Source organism: Marmota monax, unplaced genomic scaffold (genome assembly GCF_021218885.2).
Source record: "Marmota monax isolate L192 unplaced genomic scaffold, Marmota_monax_Labrador192_F-V1.1 WCK01_AAM20220418_F8-fsc00003, whole genome shotgun sequence".
Classification (NCBI taxonomy): Eukaryota; Metazoa; Chordata; class Mammalia; order Rodentia; family Sciuridae; genus Marmota; species Marmota monax.
This window is the reverse complement of record NW_026694084.1, coordinates 25,272,808-25,294,636: the sequence shown is the minus strand read 5'-3', so window position 1 is coordinate 25,294,636 and position 21,829 is coordinate 25,272,808.

Genomic DNA, 21,829 nt, shown 5'->3' with positions numbered 1-21,829 from the left:
GTTTTTGCTATTCTGGGTCTTTTATTTTTCCATATGAATTTCATGATTGCTTTCTCTATTTCTACAAGAAATGCCGTTGGGATTTTGATTGGCATTGCGTTAAACCTATAGAGAACTTTTGGTAATATCACCATTTTGATGATGTTAGTTCTGCCTATCCATGAACAGGGTATATTTTTCCATCTTCTAAGATCTTCTTCTATTTCTCTCTTTAGGGTTCTGTAGTTTTCATTGTATAAGTCTTTCACCTCTTTTGTTAGGTTGATTCCCAAGTATTTTATTTTTTTTGAAGATATTTTGAATGGAGTGGTTGTCCTCATTTCCATTTCAGAGGATTTGTCGCTGATATACAGGAATGCCTTTGATTTATGCGTGTTGATTTTATATCCTGCCACTTTGCTGAATTCATTTATTAGCTCTAAGAGTTTCTTTGTAGAGCCTTTTGGGTCTGCTAGGTATAGAATCATGTCACCTGCAAATAGTGATAATTTAAGTTCTTCTTTTCCTATTTTAATGCCTTTAATTTCTTTCGTCTGTCTAATTGCTCTGGCCAGTGTTTCGAGAACTATGTTGAAGAGAAGTGGAGAGAGAGGGCATCCCTGTCTTGTTCCAGATTTTAGAGGGAATGCCTTCAGTTTTTCTCCATTCAGAATGATGCTAGCCTGAGGCTTAGCATAGATTGCTTTTACAATATTGAGGTATGTTCCTGTTATCCCTAGTTTTTCTAGAGTTTTGAACATAAAGGGATGCTGTACTTTGTCGAATGCTTTTTCCGCATCTATCGAGATGATCATATGGTTCTTATTTTTAAGTCTATTGATGTGGTGAATAACATTTATTGATTTCCGTATATTGAACCAGCCTTGCATCCCAGGGATGAATCCTACTTGATCATGGTGTACAATTTTTTTGATATGTTTTTGTATCCGATTCGCCAGAATTTTATTGAGGATTTTTGCATCTAGGTTCATTAGAGATATTGGTCTGTAGTTTTCTTTCTTTGAAGTGTCTTTGTCTGGTTTAGGTATCAGGGTGATGTTGGCCTCATAGAATGAATTTGGAAGTTCTCCCTCCTTCTCTATTTCCTGAAGTAGCTTGAAAAGTATTGGTATTAGTTCTTCTTTAAAGGTTTTGTAAAATTCTGCTGTATACCCATCCGGACCTGGGCTTTTCTTAGTTGGTAGTCTTTTTATGGTTTCTTCTATTTCCTCAATTGATATTGGTCTGTTTAGGTTTTCTATATCCTCCTGACTCAATCTGGGCAGATCATATGACTTAAGAAATTTATCTATGCCTTCACTATCTTCTAATTTATTGGAGTATAAGGATTCAAAATAGTTTTTGATTATCTTCTGTATTTCTGAAGTGTCTGTTGTGATATTGCCTTTTTCATCCCGTATGCTAGTAATTTGAGTTCTCTCTCTTCTTCTCTTCGATAGCATGGCTAAGGGTCTGTCGATTTTGTTTATTTTTTCAAAGAACCAACTTTTAGTTTTGTCAATTTTTTCAATTGTTTCTTTTGTTTCGATTTCATTAATTTCAGCTCTGATTTTAATTATTTCTTGCCTTCTACTTCTTTTGCTGTTGCTTTGCTCTTCTTTTTCAAGGATTTTGAGATGAAGTATGAGATCATTTATTTGTTGGTTTTTTCTTTTTTTAAGGAATGAACTCCAAGCAATGAATTTTCCTCTTAGAAATGCTTTCAATGTGTCCCATAGATTCCGATATGTTGTGTCTGTGTTTTCATTTATCTCTAAGAATTTTTTAATTTCCTTCTTGATGTCTTCTATAACCCATTGATCATTCAGTAACCTATTGTTCATTCTCCAAGTGATGTATGCTTTTTCCTTCCTTCTTTTATCGTTGATTTTCAGTTTCATTCCATTATGATCAGATAAGATGCATGGTATTATCTCTACTCCTTTATATTGTCTAAGAGTTGCCCTGTGACATAATATATGATCTATTTTTGAGAAGGATCCATGTGCTGCTGAGAAAAAAGTGTAACTGCTTGATGTTGGGTGGTATACTCTATATATGTCAATTAGGTCTAGGTTATTAATAGTGTTATTGAGTTCTATAGTTTCCTTATTCAACTTTTGTTTGGAAGATCTGTCCAGTGGCGAGAGAGGTGTGTTGAAGTCTCCCATGATTATGGTGTGGTGGTCTATTAGACTCTTGAACTTGAGAAGAGTTTGTTTGAGGAACATAGCTGCACCATTGTTTGGGGCATAAATATTTATGATTGTTATGTCTTGTTGGTGTATGGTTCCCTTAAGCAGTATGTAGTGTCCCTCTTTATCTCTTTTGATTAACTTTGGCTTGAAATCTATTTTATTTGATATGAGTATGGACACGCCTGCTTGTTTCCGAAGTCCATATGAGTGATATGATTTTTCCCAACCTTTCACCTTCAGCCTATGTATGTCTTTTCCTATCAAATGCGTCTCCTGTAGGCAGCATATTGTTGGGTCTTGTTTTGTGATCCATTCTACTAGCCTGTGTCTCTTAATTGGTGAGTTTAAGCCATTAACATTTAGGGTTATTATTGAGATATGGGTTGTTCTTCCAGCCATATTTGTTTATTTCTGTTACTAAACATGGTTTGTTTTCCTCTTTGATTATTCCCCCCCCTTTACTGTCCTACCTCCCACTGTTGGTTTTCATTGTTATTTTCCATTTCCTCTTCCTGTAATGCTTTGGCGAGGATGTTTTGAAGAGATGGTTTTCTAGCTGCAAATTCTTTAAACTTTTGTTTATCGTGGAAGGTTTTAATTTCATCCTCCATCCTGAAGCTTAATTTCGCTGGATACACAATTCTTGGTTGGAACCCATGTTCTTTCAGTGTTTGAAATATGTTATTCCAGGATCTTCTATCTTTCAGAGTCTGTGTTGAAAGATCAGCTGTTATCCTGATTGGCTTACCCCTAAATGTAATCTGCTTCCTTTCTCTTGTAGCTTTTAAAATTCTCTCCTTATTCTGTATGTTGGGCATCTTCATTATAATGTGTCTAGGTGTGGTTCTCTTATGATTTTGCACATTCGGCGTCCTGTAGGCTTCTAGGATTTGGGATTCTGTCTCATTCTTCAAGTCTGGGAAGTTTTCTTGTATTATTTCATTGAATAGATTGCTCATTCCTTTGGTTTGGAGCTCTGTACCTTCCTGTATCCCAATGACTCTTAAGTTTGGTCTCTTAATGTTATCCCATATTTCTTGGATGTTCTGCTCATGGTTTCTTAACAGTCTTGCTGAGCTGTCTATGTTCTTTTCAAGTTGAAATACTTTGTCTTCATTGTCTGATGTTCTATCTTCTAAGTGTTCTACTCTGCTGGTAGTATTCTCCATTGAGTTTTTACGTTGGTTTATTGCTTCCTGCATTTCTAGGATTTCTGATTGCTTGTTTTTTATAACCTCTATCTCCCTGTATAGTTGATCCTTTGCTTCCTGGATTTGTTTGCGTAATTCGTTGTCAAAGTGATCTTTCATTTTCTGATTTTGCTGTTTAATGTCTTCCTTGATACTCCAGATCATCTGAAGCATGTATATCCTGAATTCTTTATCTGACATTCCATCTGCTGCAGCTGTTACCACTTCTAAAGTTGCGTTGACCTGCATTGCTTGTGGTCCTTTCTTTCCTTGTCTTTTCATACTGCTTGCGTATCTTTCCTGCAGGTGCGGGCGGCGGCTCTGCTCTCTCCTTATTCCAATTGGGGTGTCGTGGCTACCACGCCGGCAGGTCACTGGGCCTGTTCTGGGAGCTGGCGGCGGCTCTGTTCTGCCCCTACTCCAAATGGGGTGACGTGTCTGTCGTACCGGCAGGCCACTGGGCCTGTCCCGCTGGTCGGTCGCAGATCTGCCCACCTTTTGGGCACGGGTGGAGGCTCTGCTCTGCCCCTACTCCAATTGGGGTGTCGTGACTACCCCGCCTGCAGGACGCTGGGCCTGTTCCTGGCACGGGCGGTGACTCTGCTCTGTCACTACTCCAATTAGGGTGGTGTTTGTACCACACCGGCAGGCTCCTGGGCCTGATCCGCCGGTCTGTTGTAGGTCTGCCTACCTTGGAGGCGCAGGCGGCGGATCTGCCCTGCCCCTCCTACCACGCCTGCGGACCCCTGGGCCTGATCTGCAGGTTGATCACTGGTCTGCTCACCCTGCGGGCACGGGTGGCGGTTCCGCTCCGCCCCCACTCCAATTGGGGTCACGTGACCACCACACTGGCAGGGCCTGATCCGGGCGTGGGAGAAGGATCTGCTCTGCCCCTACTCCAGTTGGGGTGACGTGTGTACCACACTGGCAGGCCACTGGGCCTGACCCGCCAGGCTGTCACAGGTCTGTTTACCTTGCAAGCGCGAAGGGCGGCTCTGCCCCGCCCGTCCTACCACGCCCATGTACCACTGGGTCGCGGGTCTGCCCACCTTGCGGGTGCGGGTGGCGGCTCCGCTCCGCCCCCTCTCCAATTGGGGTCACGTGGTCACCACGCTGGCGAGCCGCTGGGCCTGCTCCGGGCGCTGGCGGCGGCCCGGCTCCTCCCCTCTGGCTCGAGGACAAATTGAGGAGACTCGGGTGACTGTGCCTCACCCCCCCTACCAGGAGACCAACTGCTTATGTCACCGCTGGTATTGATGAAGTTCTCTCCTCCGCCGGTTTCTGCTGACATCAGATCTCTGCCATGTTGGTATCCTATGCGAATGGCAGCATTTCGTTCCCCTTGCCGGGCAACCAAAGCAACGGGTGAGACCTGACCGGCCCTCAGCAGGACCCGGACCGAGACGCAGTTTCCGCGGGCTCCTAGCCCCGGTCCAGGGAAGTTCCGGGAGCCGGAACTCGGCTGCTTAGTGCTTGGTGTATGCTCTGATAGTAGCAGGGTCCAAGAAGCAGCCTCCGCAGGCTCCACAGCCCTGGGCCAGGGCGGTTCCGGGACGGTTCTGGGAGCCGGAACTCGGCCGCCCCGCGCTCGGTGTTCGCTCCGATAAGATCAGATTCTAAGAAGCACCCAGGCGCTGAACCCTAGCAATCTGTCTGCAGGCCGCAGGCGAATTGCAGCCTGAAATTACCTGTTCTATGGCTGAATGAGCTGCGGTCAGTCGAAAACAGGGAAGGTGACGTCAGTTTACCAACATGGTGGCTGCTGGCCTCCTCTGTGGTCTGACCGGTGTGGAGAACCGAGATGGACCGCTTCCTTCCCCCGTCTCGAACCCAGAATTCAGCCCTGAGTACGGTGCTTGCGCGGCTGGCAGAAACTGCAGCGCTGTAACCCTGCGTCGCTATCCCAGCGCGCGCTGCAGACTCTAGCCACGGGGCGATTTGCTGAATAAGCAGTGTTACCCTCCGTGGGACAAACCTCTCGCGTTTGAGTCCCCGTAGCCGATCCTCGTGCGATGGAAATCCTTCCTCCAGGTTCCGGAGCACCCCACTATTGCTGGAAATTCCTAACAAGATATCCTTTAGCCGTCCTGACTTGTCATACTCCCACACAGTGAAGCAGCACACGGGGGCAATGCACTCCCCTCGCCGCCATCTTCCTCCCTCTCCGTGATACATCCAGAGTCTCAGTTTTTTGTTTTTGTTTTTGCAAATTGAAAAGTGATAATATGACTTTCCAGAGAGAGATACCCTGAGGAGTAATGAGACGGCATATATGAATCTCCTAGTGTACAGTAAGACACACAAAAGCTCATAACATATATTAGTTCCCTCTTTTTACAATTAGTATACTTAGATTGTATCCAAAATGTTACCATAAAGTCATGTCAAGAAGACATATAGTTATTGAAGTTAGACATATTAATTGATTTTCTTTATTTACTTGATTCTGAACACTTAATGTGAAGGAGCTAATGTATATTTAGATTAGATCTTGTTCAATGCTCATTTGATGTCAGTTTTATGAATTAGGTTAAATGGTATCTATGTAGGTGATTGTAGGAATATCCACATTTCTTGATGCACTGTACATTTCAGAATGAGGAGGAACACGGAAAGCCTTTACATCTCTCTTCCCACCATCATATCCATATATCAGTTTCTTTGTCTATTGTTCCAGTTTTTGTTGGAGAGCTTCACATTGCTTCATTTATTTTCTTGACCTCATATAATTTTGTGTTGTTAACTGTGTAGCTCATAATAAGGAAATTAAAAAAATGTGTGTGTAGTCATGCTGCAAACTGTGACCCATCTATTTAATATGAGCTCAGGGAAAAGTAGCTTCTCCTTTGTTTTATTATTTTTGAAGCATTCTGAACATTTGGATCCCAAGTCTGAAGGAAGAGTTTTGTCCTTCACAATGTTGTTTTTTTTTTTTCTATAAATATCTTGGAAGGATTTCATGTGAAATAAATTTTGCTTTTCCCCTGGATCTCAGCTCTAACTTTGACAGTCAGGAACCATTGAAAAAGCTCCCAGTTTCATACCTTGCCCAAAGGCCTCATGGTCATGACCTTCTCATGCCAGTTGGATTTTTCCTTGGTTCCCAGTTGGAGAGTGAGCTGGAGTAGCTAAGGAACCTTCTCAAACACAGGGATAAACATATCCAAGTTTGAATTTGTCTGGATGCTGGTATAATTACATGAATGACTTAGCTATCCTTTTTGTTGTGCAAGTTGAATTCAGGAGGGAGAAATAAACTCCTGAATGTTAGTGAAGACAAAAGTAGACAAACGAGACACCATCTTCTGCAATGTCTCTGCATGTATTGATGGTCACAGATGATGAGGGAGAGCCCAGATGGTGGGGTGGGTAAAAACTAAGGCTCTGGTGTCTTCTGGGTTTGAGTTCACAGCTGCCACTTATTCCCTGTGTGGTGCTAGGAAGAGACAGACTGCCTCTGTGAAAAGGAGGTAAGAAGCAGGACTTACCTCACTCGTTCTTATGAGAAGAAGTAAACATCAGCAAAATAAAAGTACTTATAGCAGTACCTGACATGTTTAGAAAAATTTTCCACTTTTGGTGATTATTGTGTTTCAGGATATTTTATTTAACAATACTTCAAACAGATAATTCATGTGAATAAACTCAAAACATATTGACTAAATAAAAAGTAAACATAATTTTAGAGTTCCAGTAAATTTGGTCATGTGGGAGTCAGTGAGATGACCATTTAGATTAATTCATATGATTGAAATGATGATAGTTGGGTCTCATATGCATTTAATAGTAATCTCTAATTCAAAAAATTTCTTCATAAGCAAAGACAAAGGCACTTTACAAACAGGGCCTAAAGGAAAAAGAAAATCATACTTACTTGCAAAGCAGAGTTTCTGTTATGCTACTCTGAATTCGACATCCCTTTGAAACATTCCCCTTCCCTTTTTACCTTCTTTCTTAACCAAGATTCTTGAAGGAATGATCTCCACTAGAGATTTCAATTTATTACTACAGTTTTCTCCTGGATTCAATGTTAAGTTCATTTCATTACTCTGTAGCTGCCTGTCATGGAAGACTCTGGAAAACCTGCAGTTGCAAAAAAACCAGCAAACCTTACTTGGTCTTGACTGATTGATGGTTAAAAGCATCAGGCTGTGTTTGATTTTCCTTCCTTCTTGAAGTTTTTCTTCTCCCTTGGCTTCCTCATTCCTGTTTTCTGCATTTCTATGCACTTTTAAATCTTGTTGGATCTCTTTTTTTTCAAGTATTTCTCCAATTACTGCATTATTTATGATCCATTTCCTGGACACATAGTTACATTCTTTCTTTGGTTATTTTTACCCAAGCCAATCATTTCATGTACCACCTAAATGGTCTCAATTTATATTTCTCAATTTATGTCTCAGTTGTGTTTCTGTCTCTTTAGATACTGTGGTGGTCCCCAAATGGCTTAAGGTTAATGTGACCCAAACTAATACTCAATATTTTTCTTCCCATTCCAAAGTTACTTCAAATTAATCTGCATTTAGATAAATTGTTCTTCTGTTAATACACTCATCTAGGTAGGAAACCTCAAAAACATGCGAGTCTGTTTCTTTCACATTTCTCAGTATTTTCCATTCATTGTCGAGGCCAATTGAATCTGCCTTTTAAATGACTTAAGTCCATTCTTTTCTTTAGTTCATAGTCCTCATCATTTCATTATTCTTGTCTGTTGTTTGCACTATTTTACTTTAGAGGAAGGAAGGACTCCAAAGGTAACTAAAGAAAAGATTTACTTCTTAGAGAAAAAGAAACCTAGATAGTTAGATTCTTCAACACAAAATGGGAAATTTGTACAGTCACTTGGCATCAGAGTGTCTGCGAAATTTTGCATTAAAATTAGGTGGAGGAAAAAAAACAAATGCCGAATGTTTTCTCTGATATAAGGAGGCTGACTCATAGTGGGGTAGGGAGGGGGAGCATGGGAGGAATAGATGAATTCTAGATAGGGAAGAGGGGTGGGAGGGAAAGGGAGGGGGCAGGGGATTAGCAAGGATGGTGGAATGTGATAGACATCATTATTCAAAGTACATGTATGAAGACCACGTGAATTGGTGCGAACGTACTTTATATATAAACAGAGGTATGAAAAATTGTTCTATACGTGTAATAAGAATTGTGATGCATTCCACTGTCATGTATTTAAAAAAATAAAACCAATTAAAAAAAAAGATTAGGTGGAGGGCTGCTTGTCACCAAGATATGATATTCTAATGGTCAAATGATAATGATAGTTTATTTACTTATTTTAGTTTAAAAAGATAATGCTTCATTTTCTTATTTGTTCTTTTAATTTTATGTTTTAATTAATTTATTTTACAGCAGAATTCATTTTGACATATTGTACCCAAATGGAGCACAACTTCTCACCTCTCTGACTCTACATGGTTCAGAGTCATCCCCCCCCTAATGTAATCATACATGTATATAGGGTAATAATGTCTGTCTCTTTCTACTGTCCTTCCCAACCCCACAACCTCACCCCTCCCCTGACTCCCTTCTTTATTTGTTCTTTTTAGATATACATGCAGTAAAGTGTGTTTTGAGGGACTGTACATACATGGAGTATAGCTTATTCTAATTAGGATCCCATTCTTGTGGTTGAACACGATGTGGAGTTACATTAGTTGTGTATTCATAAATGAGCATAGGAAAGTCATGTCCGATTCATTCTACTGTCTTTCCTATGCCCTTCCCCTCATTCCCCTTTGTCGAATTCCAAGTACTTCTCTTCTCCCAGTCCTCCTTATTGTGTGTTAGCATCTGCATATCAGAGAGAACATTTGGCCTTTGTGTTTTGGGGATTAGTTTATTAAATGATAATTTAAAGGAGTTGAAGATGTTTCAATGTTGTATGCTTTATTGAATAGCTGGGCCACTTAATTCTACCTGAATTAATTTCAAATGTATTCCATCAATTGTTTTCTGAAAAAACGTGTGCAGAGATAAACCCATCATCTTATTCCCAAACCATCCTTCTTTCTTTCTTCTCTATCTTGGAAATTGGTACCCATATATGGCCATTCTCCCACTCCAGAAACCTCAAAAATTTCCCATCCTGGGATGCTCACCTTCATTCATCATTACTTACAGATTAGTTCAGAGCTCACCATTCTTTTTTTTTCTTTGATCAGCAGTCATATTTTTGTTAATATTATATCACTCTACTTGACATTTACTACTTTTGAATAAACGTTGGTTTGAATTTTTTTTTTGTACTGGGGAGCTTTATCACTGAGCCACAAGCGCAGCTAAGTTGCTGAGGCTGGCTTTGAACTTGTGTCCTCCTTCCACACTGTCCTCAGTCATTGGGATTATAGGCGTGCACCAGCATGCCTGGCCTGGTTTTTAAATCCTAGACATCATCATCTGTGCTCTGGACTATTCCAACAACATTCTAATTAAACTTTGTGCTGCTAACATGTTTTCCTAGTCCAACTCAGCCTCATGTCACCAGCACAGTTATCTATCTGAAAACTGAGTTGTCTATTCTTTCCTTCACTGGCTTTTGATACCTCAAACACAAGGCTCCAAATCCTTTACCTGCCACTGTCCCGTGCCTTCTACAACTGGCTCTAATTTACACTCACAGTCACATTCCCTGCCAGTTTTCCCCCTGCATCTTAAGCTCCAGGTACTTATTCCTCAAATAAGCAAGATCCTCCTTCTGCATTTTTTTTGCACAAGGTCTCTTTGCAAGGAGGCCTTTCTCTCTTAGTCAACCTGGTGAATTTTTATTGTCTCTACAGATCATGCAGGCAGCTGATCTTTCCTCTTCCATTCCTCCACAGCCATTTGGTATACTTCTTTGCTGTGTTAATAACTCATTTCTGTCTACCTACTCTTCCTTACCTCATTTCCTTACTATTTGTTTCTCTCTCTCTCTCTCTCTCTCTCTCTTGGTACCAAGGATTGAACCCAGGGGCAATAACACTGAGCCACATCACCAGCCCCCTTTTTATTGTTTTTTTTTTTTAAATTTTGAGACAGGGTCTTGCTAAGTTGCTGAGATCCTCACTAAGTTGTTGAGGCTGGCTTTCAACTTGTGATTCTCCTGCCTCAGCCTTCTGAGCTGCTGGGATTACAGGTGTGTGGCACTGTGCCCAGCTCCTTACTATTTGTGAGCACCCAGAAGATGTGACTTTGAATTTTGATACTTCAGAATTCACCAAACTTCTTGCACAGTCAAGATTTATTAAATTCTAGGATGCCATTTTCTTTTGTTAGTGGCATCTTTAAATATCTTATACAACCGTGTACAAGTACAACAATTTTAACATTTTATTTTTATCTTTGTTCCGAGAGATTTCCATGTGTTTTCTACATAACAAATAAAGGAGCATTGTATTTGTACAAGATTTCAGTTAAGTTTTGGTAGTCCTGTGAGCTAGGTACTCTCAGATCTGAAAGAGAAAAGAACAGGAACAGAGAGAGAGAGAGAGAGAGAGAGAGAGAGAGAGAGAGAGAGAGAGAGAGAGAAATAAAGAAGGAGGAGAAAGGGAAGAAGAAGGAGAAGGGGAAGAATGAGAAGGAGTATGAGAAGGAGAAGGGGAAGGAGAAGAGGAAGGAGAATGAGAAGGAGAAGGGGAAAGAGAATGAGAAGGAGAAGAGGAAGGAGAAGAGGAAAGAGAAAGAGAAGAAAAAAAGAGAAAAAGAAGATAAAGGAGAAGGGAAAAAAGAAAAAAAAGAGAAAAAGAAAGGAAAGAAAAAGGAAAAGAGGGGGTTGGGGTAGGGAGAAACAGAGACAGAGATATTAAACAGAAATGGTAGAAAGGACCTCGCACAGGCATGAATACGACCTGGTCCAGGTGAACAAGACTCTTAATCATGACGTCTTTGAGTCATCTCTTCAAGGGTCATCCACAGTGGCCTGGTCCACATCTTCCACTTTTTATCCACGTCTTCGTCTTGCCCCATCCCATGCATGACTATTTCATTACTAAGGATGCTTCTTTGGGTTCTACTTCATTTTTACTCTGCTCTTTCCTTTGTCAGAATGCTTCCACTTCTGTTCATCCCCACCTATCCGAGCCTGCCTAGCACCTTTTTTTGGGGGGGAGTGGGGGATGGGTACTAGGGGCACTGGACCCATGAGCCACATCCTCAGCCCTATTTTGTATTTTATTTAGAGACAGGGTCTCACTGAGTTGCTTAGTGCCTCGCTTTTGCTAAGGCTGGCTTTGAACTCGGGATCCTCCTGCCTCAGCTTTCCAAGTCGCCTGCTTAGCACTCCTGATATCCCTGTCTCCACCAAGGAGTTCCTGATCTTCCTGCTGAGTTGGAAGTCACTTTTTCTTCACTTGTTGAATACTGTGTACCTCTTTGATGGCATCCATTACTCTGTTGTATGTGTTATACTGTGATGACTTGTGTGCTTGGTTTATCACAACTATTAGTGTTTTTTAAGGTCAGAAAAATTCTCTTTTATCTGTCCGTCCCTTCTCTCCAGTTATACTTGGTATATCTGGTAATTAAAGTGGATTATGGACCCGACTGGAAATGATAAGTTTCTGGGACCTGAACTATCAGATACATACAGATCTATGCATTGATCTGTGCTAATACGTCTTATGGAATATTCCTCTCTTCTTTCTACAATGTATTGAAAATTTGTATTTTCAGAGCTATTAAATAATAACAATAAGGATAGTTGTAGAGCTTGTTAAAGGAGCAATCTGCAGACTTCTTAACCCTGAAATATCATGTTGCAAGACTACGGTATCTTACCAAGAGCACATACTGGATCTTCATTCTGAACTCTCACCCTGCTACCTAAAACTATATTACCTGAGTAAGTTTCTTAACCCATCTGTGCCCCACTTTTAGTATCTGCAAGACAGGAATAATAACAGTACTCTTCCCATGGGGTTGATAAGAGAATGAAATAAGTTAATATATGTAAAGTACTTAGGATAGTACCTGGCACATGGTCAGTGCTCAATAGATTTCAGCTATTAATTTTTTGTTATTGTTATTATTTTCACTCAGTTGCACATGTCAACCTCTCCTTAGAAAGCATGAGTTTCTGAACAGTCAACACTGCTTTCTTGGCTTGGTATTTCAAGTGACCACTACAGTGCCTGATACAGAATAAACACTGAATGAGAAGAAGCTGGAGGAAAATCCCTCCTTGCCCTAGAAGTGAACTTGAACTTGCTTGCTCCCTGCCATGGGTATCCAAAGAACTTTCTTTTTCTGCCCCTATCAACCGCATGTTTAACCCTGCTGGTTTTCATTTATTTTATAATTCAATCATAATGAATTTTAAAATCCATTCTAACTTCCAAGGATCTCCAGAGACTTGCTTCATCAGTCTGACATCAAGTTCATTTACATTTCTTATTTTTTTTCATGTCCTCGTATGAGGTCTAAGCATTGTTCCAATAAAACACTTTTAAGATTGCATTACACATACTGTGTGCTATTTACTTCTGGCTGCATGTTCAAATTAAAAAGCAAGAAATTGCTTATGCCCTGATCAACTCTTACAAACTGTAATGCTATATCTGTTATAACTGAAAAAAAAAATTGGACCTGAACTATTCTTTTCTAACCATTTATGCTAACAGTTTACATGAGAAATATTTATACAATAACATAGACAATTCTAGATCAGTGAGATGTTTGAGGCAGCTTGATCTCTCTCCCAGGTTGGTAAGTCCTTATGTAGCTCCATGATAAATACTCAGCTATCTTCTACAGTATTGTTCCAGAAGAATGAACTCACTACTTCTAAACTCATTCCTTTTGTGGGTGATTTTAATTGGTGGGAAATTATTTCTTACATTTCTCTTAAAAACAACACAGCAAACCAATGATAAATCACCATCTTCCATGATGGCCTTCCAATATTTCAAAACAGTTATGCTACTTCCTAAAGTGTTTTGAATGTACTGGTGGAGCCCGAGGAGTTTTAGACCTAGAAGGCACTTAAGGATAACTTAATCTTATTATTTTGCAGATAAATGAAAAATGAGAGGTTTGAAAAATGGATGTCCAATGTGGCACATTTGTCTGTTCATTTATTATGTTGTCAGCAACTAGCTTAAGACACTTGAATTTTATAATTCACTATAATGTATGCAATTTTATAATTTACTATATCAAAGAAACCAGGAAAAGATTTCTAATTTATTACATAAATAACTTTAAGACCTTGGTGGACCGTGGCCAGTCCATTTTCCTCCCTGCCTCCCCAGAGACCACCACTACCCTATATCTGTTATTCAACCTTTAAACATATTGTACCACTTAGTGTTCCAGCAGGGAAGTAGAACCCCTCCCAGTGATATGGAAAATGGGATTTATGATGGGGATTAGATTTTATATGCTTGTAGGAGCTGTGGAAGAAGTGGAGGACCACTGCCTCCACCCCTGGTTGTGGGCCTGAAGTCATTTTAGGTTTGGGGCTGGTGGCTCAGAAGATGAAAGGGGCAAAATAAGGACATGCTAGAACACACATAGGCTCTCACCACCTCCAACCTGGACAGTGAGGATGATGTAGAAGAGGCCAGTACCCTGCAGCAGCACACCCACCAAAAGCTGTACTCAGAGAAGCTGAGGGACTGGCTGCTGCCCTACACCACAAAGGCACAGGGTGCACAAGGCTCCGGTTCCTGACTCCCATGCTGACCTGCAGAGCAAAACAATCACTTCCCCTTTGCCTTTGAAATCATTCAAATATCATTTGTTGCCAAATTTGTTTTACTAAATTTGTGTATGTCTTTAAACATCACTTGTAGTTGTTTTTCATGTTTTTAAGCCTGACATTAATGGCATCACGGATCTGCTCTTCTGCAAGTTTTGTCCTTTTGAGTTATTTTGGTGAGATGTAACTGTTGATCATTACTGCTCAAACTCATTTGGGTTCTGTTTTATTTTGCATGGCATTGCATCAAAGAGAGTAGCACAATTTGTCCACTCCCCCTGGTCCATATTTGAATTTTTCCCCATTCCTTGGTGTTCAACAGATGCTTGAACAGTATGATCCTGTCCCCGAGCACTGCAGGAGAGCTGATTCCAGAGAGCACCTAAGAGCATCACAGACTCAGCACATCTTCCGGAGTCACTGCCAGGTTACATCTTAAATTTGAAACAACTTACATTCCCATCAGCAGTACTTGACATCGGCGATTCTCAATGGACATGGGGGATTTTGCCCTAGAGGTCACATTTGGTAACATGTGGGGGACATTTTTACTTGTCACAAATGGTGGTGGGGTTTTACTGTCATCCTCTTTTTCAGTGGGAAAAGATTAGGTATATGCTGCCAAATATCCTACAGTGCACAGGAAATCCCCGCCTCCCCAAGAAAGAATTATCTGACTGCAAAGGCCAGTAGTGTGACATCAAGAAACATTGCTTCAGAGCTGGGATTGTGGCTCAATGGCAGAGCACTTGCCAAGCATGTGCGAGGCCCTGGGTTTGATCCTTAGCACCACATAAACATAAATAAGTAAAGGTATTGTGTCCATCTACAACTAAAAAATATTTTAAAAAGAAAAGAAACACTGCTTTACATCCTTGCAGAGAGTTGAATCTGTCATTGTTTTATGGTTGGGTCAATCTGATGGTTGTGAAACAGTATCTTATTGTTGTTTTAACTGTTCATTTCACTGAAGTTTGAAATTCTTTTTCAAATGTTCGCTAGTGATTTAAATTTTCTTATCTATGGATTTTTTTTCCTGTGCCTTTTGACCAATTTTCCATTGGATTTCTTTGTTGTATTTGATTTTGTGTGTGTTGGAAAGGGAGAGTTTTTTTTATGTACTTTGGGTACTTATAATTTATGGTATACACACATTAAATATATCTTTTCCAGTCTTGAGCTTGTCTTTTTATTTTTTGAGAGTGTATTTTTAATTTTATTGTGACAAATTTACTGATCTTTGTCGTGTTTTTGTATCTGTTTTTTTTTTAAATCTGGTACTCATAATTCATTAAGCCATTTTCTTTCTTTGTACAAATTTTTAAGTGGTGACTTCCATATTTCAGTTTTTAATCCTCTTGAAATTTATTTTTACAAATGTAATAAAGTTAGTTTTTTATATGGATAATAAAATGTGTTAGCACAACTTTTTTGGTTATTTTCTTACTTGAATTTTTCTTTTTCTTTTTCTTTTTTTTTAAATTTTTTATTGTTGGTTGTTCAAAACATTACAAATTTCTTGATATATCATATTTCACACTTTGATTCAAGTGGGTTATGAACTCCCATTTTTACCCCATATACAGATTGCAGAATTACATCAGTTACACATCCATTGATTTACATATTGCCATACTAGTGTCTGTTGTGTTCTGCTGCCTTTCCTATCCTCTACTATCCCCCCTCCCCTCCCCTCCCCTCCCCTCTTCTCTCTCTACCCCCTCTACTGTCATTCATTTCTCCCCCTTGTATTATTTTTCCCTTTCCCCTCACTTCCTCTTGTATGTACTTTTGTATAACCCTGAGGGTCTCCTTCCATTTCCATGCAATTTCCCCTTCTCTCTCCCTTTCCCTCCCACCTCTAATCCCTGTTTAATGTTAATCTTCTTCTCCTGCTCTTAGTCCCTACTCTGTTCTTAGTTACTCTCCTTATATCAAAGAAGACATTTGGCATTTGTTTTTTAGGGATTGGCTAGCTTCACTTAGCATAATCTGCTCTAATGCCATCCATTTCCCTGTAAATTCTATGATTTTGTCATTTTTTAATGCAGAGTAATACTCCATTGTGTATAAATGCCACATTTTTTTTTTATCCATTTGTCTATTGAAGGGCATCTAGGTTGGTTCCACAGTCTTGCTATTGTGAATTGTGCTGCTATGAATATCGATGTAGCAGTGTCCCTGTAGCATGCTCTTTTTAGGTCTTTAGGGAATAGACCGAGAAGGGGAATAGCTGGGTCAAATGGTGGCTCCATTCCCAGCTTTCCAAGCAATCTCCATACTGCTTTCCAAATTGGCTGCACCAATCTGCAGTCCCACCAGCAATGTACAAGTGTACCCTTTTCCCCACATCCTCGCCAGCACTTGTTGTTGTTTGACTTCCTAATGGCTGCCAATCTTACTGGAGTGAGATGGTATCTTAGGGTGGTTTTGATTTGCATTTCTCTGACAGCTAGAGATGTTGAGCATTTTTTCATGTACTTGTTGATTGACTGTATGTCCTCCTCTGAGAAGTGTCTGTTCAGGTCCTTGGCCCATTTGTTGATTGGGTTGTTTGTTTTCTTGTTGTCTAATTTTTTGAGTTCTTTGTATACTCTGGATATTAGGGCTCTATCTGAAGTGTGAGGAGTAAAGATTTGTTCCCAGGGTGTAGGCTCCCTATTTACCTCTCTTATTGTTTCTTTTGCTGAGAAAAAACTTTTTAGTTTGAGTAAGTCCCATTTGTTGATTCTAGTTATTAACTTTTGTGCTATGGGTGTCCTATTGAGGAATTTGGAGCCCGACCCCACCGACTGTAGATCGTAGCCAACTTTTTCTTCTATCAGACGGCGTGTCTCTGATTTGATATCAAGCTCCTTGATCCATTTTGAATTAACTTTTGTGCATGGTGAGAGAAAGGGATTCAGTTTCATTTTGTTGCATATGGATTTCCAGTTTTCCCAGCACCATTTATTGAAGATGCTATCCTTCCTCCATTGCATGCTTTTAGCCCCTTTATCAAATATAAGATAGTTGTAGTTTTGTGGATTGGTTTCTGTGTCCTCTATTCTGTACCATTGGTCGACCCGCCTGTTTTGGTACCAGTACCATGCTGTTTTTGTTACTATTGCTCTGTAGTATAGTTTGAAGTCTGGTATCGCTATACCGCCTGATTCACACTTCCTGCTTAGCATTGTTTTTGCTATTCTGGGTCTTTTATTTTTCCATATGAATTTCATGATTGCTTTCTCTATTTCTACAAGAAATGCCGTTGGGATTTTGATTGGCATTGCATTAAACCTATAGAGAACTTTTGGTAATATCACCATTTTGATGATGTTAGTTCTGCCTATCCATGAACAGGGTATATTTTTCCATCTTCTAAGATCTTCTTCTATTTCTCTCTTTAGGGTTCTGTAGTTTTCATTGTATAAGTCTTTCACCTCTTTTGTTAGGTTGATTCCCAAGTATTTTATTTTTTTTTGAAGATATTGTGAATGGAGTGGTTGTCCTCATTTCCATTTCAGAGGATTTGTCGCTGATATACAGGAATGCCTTTGATTTATGTGTGTTGATTTTATATCCTGCCACTTTGCTGAATTCATTTATTAGCTCTAAGAGTTTCTTTGTAGAGCCTTTTGGGTCTGCTAGGTATAGAATCATGTCACCTGCAAATAGTGATAATTTAAGTTCTTCTTTTCCTATTTTAATGCCTTTAATTTCTTTCGTCTGTCTAATTGCTCTGGCCAGTGTTTCGAGAACTATGTTGAAGAGAAGTGGAGAGAGAGGGCATCCCTGTCTTGTTCCAGATTTTAGAGGGAATGCCTTCAATTTTTCTCCATTCAGAATGATGCTAGCCTGAGGCTTAGCATAGATTGCTTTTACAATATTGAGGTATGTTCCTGTTATCCCTAGTTTTTCTAGAGTTTTGAACATAAAGGGATGCTGTACTTTGTCGAATGCTTTTTCCGCATCTATTGAGATGATCATATGGTTCTTATTTTTAATTCTATTGATGTGGTGAATAACATTTATTGATTTCCGTATATTGAACCAGCCTTGCATCCCAGGGATGAATCCTACTTGATCATGGTGCACAATTTTTTTGATATGTTTTTGTGTCCGATTCACCAGAATTTTATTGAGGATTTTTGCATCTAGGTTCATTAGAGATATTGGTCTGTAGTTTTCTTTCTTTGAAGTGTCTTTGTCTGGTTTAGGTATCAGGGTGATGTTGGCCTCATAGAATGAATTTGGAAATTCTCCCTCTTTTTCTATTTCCTGAAGTAGCTTGAAAAGTATTGGTATTAGTTCCTCTTTAAAGGTTTTGTAAAGCTCTGCTGTATACCCATCCGGTCCTGGGCTTTTCTTAGTTGGTAGTCTTTTGATGGTTTCTTCTATTTCCTCAATTGATATTGGTCTGTTTAGGTTTTCTATATCCTCCTGACTCAATCTGGGCAGATCATATGACTTAAGAAATTTATCTATGCCTTCACTATCTTCTAATTTATTGGAGTATAAGGATTCAAAATAATTTTTGATTATCTTCTGTATTTCTGAAGTGTCTGTTGTGATATTGCCTTTTTCATCCCGTATGCTAGTAATTTGAGTTCTCTCTCTTCTTCTCTTCGATAGCATGGCTAAGGGTCTGTCGATTTTGTTTATTTTTTCAAAGAACCAACTTTTAGTTTTGTCAATTTTTTCAATTGTTTCTTTTGTTTCGATTTCATTAATTTCAGCTCTGATTTTAATTATTTCTTGCCTTCTACTTCTTTTGCTGTTGTTTTGCTCTTCTTTTTCTAGGATTTTGAGATGAAGTATGAGATCATTTATTTGTTGGTTTTTTCTTTTTTTAAGGAATGAACTCCAAGCAATGAATTTTCCTCTTAGAAATGCTTTCAATGTGTCCCATAGATTCCGATTTGTTGTGTCTGTGTTTTCATTTATCTCTAAGAATTTTTTAATTTCCTCCTTGATGTCTTCTATAACCCATTGATCATTCAGTAACCTATTGTTCATTCTCCAAGTGATGTATGCTTTTTCCTTCCTTCTTTTATCGTTGATTTTCAGTTTCATTCCATTATGATCAGATAAGATGCATGGTATTATCTCTACTCCTTTATATTGTCTAAGAGTTGCCCTGTGACATAATATGATCTATTTTTGAGAAGGATCCATGTGCTGCTGAGAAAAAAGTGTAACTGCTTGATGTTGGGTGGTATATTCTATATATGTCAATTAAGTCTAGGTTATTAATTGTGTTATTGAGTTCTATAGTTTCCTTATTCAACTTTTGTTTGGAAGATCTGTCCAGTGGCGAGAGAGGTGTGTTGAAGTCTCCCATGATTATTGTATGGTGGTCTATTAGACTCTTGAACTTGAGAAGAGTTTGTTTGATGAACATAGCTGCACCATTGTTTGGGGCATAAATATTTATGATTGTTATGTCTTGTTGGTGTATGGTTCCCTTAAGCAGTATGTAGTGTCCCTCTTTATCTCTTTTGATTAACTTTGGCTTGAAATCTATTTTATTTGATATGAGTATGGACACTCCTGCTTGTTTCCGAAGTCCATATGAGTGATATGATTTTTCCCAACCTTTCACCTTCAGCCTATGTATGTCTTTTCCTATCAAATGCATCTCCTGTAGGCAGCATATTGTTGGGTCTTGTTTTGTGATCCATTCTACTAGCCTGTGTCTCTTAATTGGTGAGTTTAAGCCATTAACATTTAGGGTTATTATTGAGATATGGGTTGTTCTTCCAGCCATATTTGTTTATTTCTGTTACTAAACATGGTTTGTTTTCCTCTTTGATTATTTTCGCCCCCTTTACTGTCCTACCTCCCACTGTTGGTTTTCATTGTTATTTTCCATTTCCTCTTCCTGTAATGTTTTGCCGAGGATGTTTTGAAGAGATGGTTTTCTAGCTGCAAATTCTTTTAACTTTTGTTTATCGTGGAAGGTTTTAATTTCATCTTCCATCCTGAAGCTTAATTTCGCTGGATACACAATTCTTGGTTGGAACCCATTTTCTTTCAGTGTTTGAAATATGTTATTCCAGGATCTTCTATCTTTCAGAGTCTGTGTTGAAAGATCAGCTGTTATCCTGATTGGCTTACCCCTAAATGTAACCTGCTTCCTTTCTCTTGTAGCTTTTAAAATTCTCTCCTTATTCTGTATGTTGGGCATCTTCATTATAATGTGTCTAGGTGTGGATCTCTTATGATTTTGCATATTCGGCGTCCTGTAGGCTTCTAGGATTTGGGATTCTGTCTCATTCTTCAAGTCTGGGAAGTTTTCTTGTATTATTTCATTGAATAGATTGCTCATTCCTTTGGTTTGGAGTTCTGTACCTTCCTGTATTCCAATGACTCTTAAGTTTGGTCTCTTAATGTTATCCCATATTTCTTGGATGTTCTGCTCATGGTTTCTTAACAGTCTTGCTGAGCTGTCTATGTTCTTTTCCAGTTGAAATACTTTGTCTTCATTGTCTGATGTTCTATCTTCTAAGTGTTCTACTCTGCTGGTAGTATTCTCCATTGAGTTTTTACGTTGGTTTATTGCTTCCTGCATTTCTAGGATTTCTGTTTGTTTGTTTGTTTTTTATAACCTCTATCTCCCTGTATAGTTGATCCTTTGCTTCCTGGATTTGTTTGTGTAATTCATTGTCGAAGTGATCTTTCCTTGTCTGATTTTGCTGTCTAATGTCTTCCTTGATACTCCAGATCATCTGAAGCATGTATATCCTGAATTCTTTATCTGACATTCCATCTGCTGCAGCTGTTACCTCTCCTAAAGTTGAGTTGACCTGCATTGCTTGTGGTCCTTTCTTTCCTTGTCTTTTCATACTGCTTGCGTTTCTTTCTGCTTGGTGAAACTGTTGTGTTTTTGAAATGTTTTTTTCCCCTATATATTTATATTGTTCTTGTATAGTTGAAAAGTCTCCCTTGCAGGGTTGGGCGGCGGTCTGCCTACCTTGCATGCACGGGCGGCGGCTCTGTTCTCTCCTTACTCCAATTGGAGTGTCATGACTACCACGCCAGCAGGTCACTGGGCCTGTTCTGGGCGCGGGCGGTGGCTCTGTTCTGCCCCTACTCCAATTGGGGTGACGAGTGTACCACGCCGGCAGGCCACTGGGCCTGATCCGCCGGTCGGTTGCAGTTCTGCCTACCCTGCAGGCGCGGGCGGCAGCTCTGCCCTGCCCCCCCTCCAATTGGTGTGACTTGTCTACCACACCCGCGGACCGCTGGGCCTGTTCCGGGCGTGGGCGAAGGCTCTGTTCTGTTCCTACTCCAATTGGGGTGACGTGCCTACCACCCCGGCCGGCCGCTGGGTCTGTTCCACCGGTCGGTCACAGGTCTACCTACCTTGTGGGCACGGGCGGCGGCTCTGCTCTGCCCCTACTCCAAATGGGGTGACGTGTCTGTCATACCGGCAGGCCACTGGGCCTGTCCCGCTGGTCGGTCGCAGGTCTGCCCACCTTTCGGGCACGGGTGGCGGCTCTGCTCTGCCCCTACTCCAATTGGGGTGTTGTGACTACCATGCCGGCAGGTCGCTGGGCCTGTTCCTGGCACGGGCAGCGACTCTGCTCTGCCCCTACTCCAATTGGGGTGACATGTGTACCACGCCGGCTGGCTCCTGGGCCTGATCCGCCGGTCTGTCGCAGGTCTGCCTACCTTGCAGGCGCGGGCAGCGGCTCTGCCCTGCCCCTCCTACCACGCCTGCAGACCGCTGGGCCTGATCTGCAGGTTGGTCGCAGGTCTGCTCACCCTGCGGGCACGGGTGGCGGTTCCGC